The 5,605-nt window shown below is 44.0% G+C and overlaps 1 long non-coding RNA gene across 1 annotated transcript; it reads right to left on the bottom strand.

The window, feature by feature from the left end:
* Positions 1 to 2,120: 2,120 nt before the first annotated feature.
* On the bottom strand, positions 2,121 to 5,325 carry LOC116079925. Its single transcript, XR_004114217.1, has 2 exons — positions 5,098 to 5,325; positions 2,121 to 2,648 (listed from the first exon to the last, which is right to left on the bottom strand). It is a non-coding gene; the product is annotated as an uncharacterized LOC116079925 (long non-coding RNA).
* Between the last annotated feature and the right edge of the window lie 280 nt (positions 5,326 to 5,605).

Raw genomic sequence — 5,605 nt, 5'->3', positions numbered from 1 at the left:
TTAATTATTATTATTTTTTTTTTTTATGTGCATTAGTGTTTGAGGATGTCAGATTCCCTGGAAATGGAGTTGCAGACATTTGTGAGCTGCCATGTGGTTGCTGGGAATTGAACTCAGGACCTGTGGAAGAGCAGTCAGTGCTCTTAACCACTAGCCATCTCTCCAGCCGGACACCCTTTTTTTAAATGTCAATATTCAACTCATGTTTCAGGTCCATTTCAAACGTCAGCACAGATAAATCTCCCTAATATGAGCAATCTTTCCATGGTGATTTGTTTGTTTTTCTCGAACGGTGTACATCACATCTTCCTGTGCATTATGGAGAGTCACGAAGCCATTTATTGATTTGTCTCCACTCAGCTTTGGAAAAGACCTCCCGCAGTCAGAGATGGACAACCTCACATTCGACACCAGCAGCCTGAGGATGAGGGCTGCGGCTGCTGGCTCTGCCCTAATGTGACCAGACCTGGGAGTGTAAGGAATGCAAGATGGGGAGAAGGGAAGAGCTCATGTGACTTCCCCAGAAGCATCTTTGGGGATATGACCCGGAATGGTACACCTGGGTCTTGAGGTAGAATGATTCCCAATCTTCTGAGAAACTTCCAAATTCATTTCCAGAGTGGTTGTACCAGCTTGCAATCCCACAGCAATGGAGGAGTGTTCCCCTTGTTCCACGTCCTCTCCAGCATCTGCTGTCCTTTTGAGTTTTTGATCCTAGCCATTCTGATGGATGTAACATGGAATCTCAGGGTCGGTTTGATTTGTATTTCCCTGATGACTAAGGACATTAAACATTTCTTTAGGTGCTTCTCAGCCATTCAAGATTCTTCTGTTGAGAATTCTCTGTTTAGCTCTGTACCCCATTTTTAAAATTGGGTTATTTGGATTGTTGGTGTCTAACTTCTTGAGTTCTTTGTGTATTTTGGATATTAGCCCTCTGTCAGGTGTAGGGTTAGTGAAGACCTTTTCCCAATTTGTAGGCTGTCATTTTGTCCTGATGGTGGTGTCCTTTGAGTTACAGAAGCTTTTCAGTTTCATGAGGTCCCATTTATTAATTCTTGACCTTGGCGCCTGAGCCATTGATGTTCTGTTCAGGAAGTTGTGCCCTGTACCGATGAGTTCAAGGCTATTCTCCACTTTCCGTTCTATTAGATTAAGAGTGTCTGGTTTCACAAACTGAAGAGAAGGGGAAGGGAGAATTTGGGAAAGACTTGTGTGAGGACTGCGGGGAGAGGAAGGGCTGGTATTGGGTTGTAAAGGGAATATATACATAAATTATATTTTAAAAAGACAAAAACGGGCTGGAGAGATGGCTCAGCGGTAAGAGCACTGACTGCTCTTCTGAAGGTCCTGAGTTCGGATCCCAGCAACCACATGTTGGCTCAGAAACATCCGTAATGAGATCTGACGCCCTCTTCTGATGTGTCTGAAGACAGCCACAGTGTGCTGGGCCGGAGTGGGGCCAGAGCAAGCAGAGGTCCTGAGTTCAATTCCCAGCAGCCACATGATGGCTCATGGCCATCTCTACAGCTACAGTGTACTCATACACATAAAATAAATAAATAAATCTTAAAAAAAAAAAAGAAAGAAAAAGACATTTGCAGAGAGAAACTTGGATTTGAAAAGGCAGGCTGACTCTTCTTCCTCCTCCATCTCTTCCTCCTCTTCCTCTTCCTCCTCCTTCAGTCTGAATGAACCCTTTCTTTAGTTTGTGAAACCTGAAATGGAGTTGATAATATACTCAAACCCTAAGGTGGAGAAAGCTTATAAATTTCATGTTCTGAAAGGGACAGGGGTGGGGTGGGAGGTGCCCATACCCTTTCAACAACAACAACAACAAAACAAAACTGAAAATTCGGGATACCTTTTACACCTCCCCTGTGCTGGAGGAGCCTCATTAACAAGTCCAGAGCCTTCCCGTGCTGTGCCTGCTTTTTACAAGTTGTCTATTTCCGCTTTCATCCACAGCGGCTCCATTCAAGGACACTCCCCTTGGGGGGAAAGAGAGGGAATCTACACACCAAGAACCTCTTTTCTGCCTTGCCTTCAAGCACCTGCAGGCTTCCCTTCAGTGTTTCCTGTTCAACTCAACAGGTTCTAATTATGTGAACTAATATTTGCTCACTATTAAACCATGTTTATTCTCGAAAAAGGCAAACTTTCAAAGACAGGGGTTAAGCAAACCCCAGGGATAAAAAAATCTCCATGTGTGTGCCAAGGCACGTCTGTTTCCCGCCACTAGGAGTTTCTCATTGCCCCATCATTATAGATATTTGCCTTTCAGACAATTTGCCCCAACTCTTCTCCTTGTGAAGGACAAATGTTCTCTCTTTCACTTCCTGTCTCGCCTGGTGGAACAGAGCTAGGCTGGCTTTCCCTCAGATGCCACCTCTTGCTGTGCGCCGGAAACGGCCGCTGCTGGCTCCTTAGTAGAGACATTCGGAGAGAGAGCTGCAGGGTGCTTCCCCTTGTGTGGCTTCTGACTCATGTCTCTGAACCAGAAGCCGCGGAGAAGCTGAGTTTCTGAGGTGTGCTGTTTCTCAATTCTTGTCAAGCATATCACACAGTTTGCCTCACTGCCAAGTTTCTCCCTCACAGTTCTGACATGTTTGTCCCCAAACATGTTCATTTCCCATAATAACAAGAGCCTGAGGGAGAAAAAAAAATCAGAACTCAAGCACTGGAAAGATGGTAAAGCTAGAAGACATCCTTAAAATATGATAGAAACCCAGGGACTCTTAATCCTCTTAGTGCTTGCTAGAGTCCTACATCCTCATTTTGAATTAAATGATAATTCAGCCCCCCAATACACACACACACACACACACACACACACACACACACACACAGCTGCTCACACTGTAGATCTTGGGAAAGTTAGCAAAAACAAAAAACAAAACAAAACAAAAAACCCAGAAACCTCTGTCTCAGTCGATCAACTAACTAACTGGAAGTGAGACATGTTATCCACAAAGCAGACTGAAGGAGGAACATATGTGGTCAGTCATCCTTCTAATACCCCAGAGCCCCCATACACATTACCCCAAATTTAAACCACACTAGAAATTCTTAGTGCAGTAGATTTTCAACAAGGCAAGATACGCCCTTCCTCTTGTATGAACTGGTTCCGTGATGACAGAACGAAAGCTTGTGCTTTCGCTATACATCATACAGATATAAATAACTGTCTCTGCTGACCTCACCCTTGACTTCCTCAAAACTCCAAGACTTCACTTCCCTCCCAAAATGTGTGGGAAAATACACCTGATTCTTTGAAAATTGGCGCACTGGCTGCTCCTGTATCGATTTCCCTCTGACGTTGCTGAAGCAGAGTCCTAAAAAAAAGCTCAAATGATTGGCCCTCAGGGAGAGGTCAAACTTCACTACAAGATTCTGCATCATCTTCCTGCACAAAAAGCACAAATCTGGATTTGCAACTCTTAAAATCAAAGGAAAATCTTTGATCTCAGTCTTTCTGCTGCTGTAAACAATCCAGCCATAAAACGTGCCCGTGAAGAAATCTTGTAGTCACACATATACAAAACACACACACACACACACACACACACACACACGCACGCACGCACACACACGCGCGTGCACACGCACACAAACACACAGACACACAGGGATGCCAGGAGGAGCAAAAGAGAGGAGCCCATTGCTTCCAGAATGAGCGCCGGCAAATCCTTAAAACCGTGAAACTACAAAGGCAAGCAGCAAGACTTGCCATTTCAGGCCCCTTGGATTACACTACTGGAGCTCAGTCAACAAAGCAATCTTCCAGAAAAGCAGCCCAGCCGGTTGCATAGTCAGATCTGCAGCCTCAACCAAGCTCTTTGTCGAGTGAAAGGGGATCTTGCCACGCCCCACCCTACCCAGACTCCAGTCCCACAACCTGTTCACCAAGGTAACAAGACATCAATCTTCATTCACCTACAAGCGTATAAGGAAGTGGAGGGTACGAGCACCCTGCGCCGAACAGCTCAGAGAATCTGCCCACAGCCACTCGACTATGCACTGAGCACAGGCCTGCCATGCATGGCCCATCTCAGATTAGGGAGAGAATGGAACAACTTCAAACATACTTCGAACTCTTAGGATCCCAGCTCCAATCCCTCAGCCAGACAAGAAAATGGTTTCTTTTGGTTAGCTTTGCCTGAGGAGGTCGTTACAGGAAACCAGTCTGAGGGTCGTAAATTCAAGTTAGTTTTTCTCTCCTTAGGATGGAAACAGAGTACAAACATAATCTGAGATTTCTGCTTAGATTAAGGGGGACTGGAGCCTGGGAAAGGAGTGGACTTCCTATCCTCTGTGACCTCAGGCTACTTGGTGGTTCCCGGATGGAGCCTTTCTTCTGCTAGGCACACAAATTCGTGGAGCCACGTTCTGTTCTCTAAGAGCAAGCCAGTGGGCAGTGGCTGAGCGCTTCCAAGCACAGCATGCGAAGCTCCACCACCTAACATTCGCCTCAATTGAGACCGTAACAAGTGTCACTTGAGGGAGACTTCGGAGTGGAAAAAAATGTGCTTTAAATGTTTTTTTAGTTTCTTATCTCTTTGATGTTCTCCTCTGTTTTGAGATGTTAAAAATAGATATTAAGAGGTCTAAGCAGTAAATGGTTTAATTTTATTCATCCCCTGAGTGCTAGATAATTAATTAGTCTCTGCTTCTCACCCTCAAAAATAAAATCTGGACTGATTAGAAAGCCCAATGTGAAAATCAAAACACAATGAGTCTTTGAAGGAAACAAAAGAGAAGTATTACAATTTGAGACAGAAAAGAGCTTTCTAAGCAAGCTATAAAATGCAGAACACTTAAAGAAAAACAATCACAGATGTGATTATATGGAGGTGTTAAACTCGGGCAAAATAAGAGGCACACTATAAACAAAGACTAGGAGAAATTACAACAGAAATAGCACAGAATTTAAAAGCAAAACAAACGGAGTGCAAGCAAATCAATATTAAGGCACAAGCCACCCAACCGCAAATGAACAAATTATCATAGGGAACTCACGTTGATTAGAGCCTCACCCCTCACCCTGGAGTTTCACCCTCTACATTCATACAAAAACAGAAGTGTATGCATACATACCACATGACAGCACAAGAATGCTCACGGCCAAAAGCTGGAAACAGCCCGAGTGCCCATCTCTAAATAAACATGGTGCTATAACTCACACAATGGGAGATGATAAGCAATGTAAGTAAATATCTCGCAGCTATGCACAAGTATGTGAATATCTCAAATGTGCTGTGTAATGAAGAAAATGCTTCTGATTGTCTAAAGGGGGAAGCAGAAATGACCAGTCTATAGTGGTTAGAAGTCAGGACTCTGGTCATTTGCCACACAATGGAACTTCAGGCAATATTCCGTTCCTTAAACTGCTGTACGAGCGATCATTCATCTTGTGCTAATTGAGCAACACACTGTATTTTGTATACATTTTTAAAACTCAAAGAAAAATGTGACCCAAAACTACAAATCGTCAATACTAATACACTAGGAGGAAAAGCCCAGCTGGCACAAAGGGCAATGACACCTAAAACACACTCTTATTCCTGCACATGATGGTGGCAGTATACAGTCTTTAAGACCAGAG

This window comes from Mastomys coucha, unplaced genomic scaffold, assembly GCF_008632895.1.
Source record: "Mastomys coucha isolate ucsf_1 unplaced genomic scaffold, UCSF_Mcou_1 pScaffold6, whole genome shotgun sequence".
Classification (NCBI taxonomy): domain Eukaryota; kingdom Metazoa; phylum Chordata; class Mammalia; order Rodentia; family Muridae; genus Mastomys; species Mastomys coucha.
This window is presented reverse-complemented; position numbering and strand designations above follow the sequence as displayed.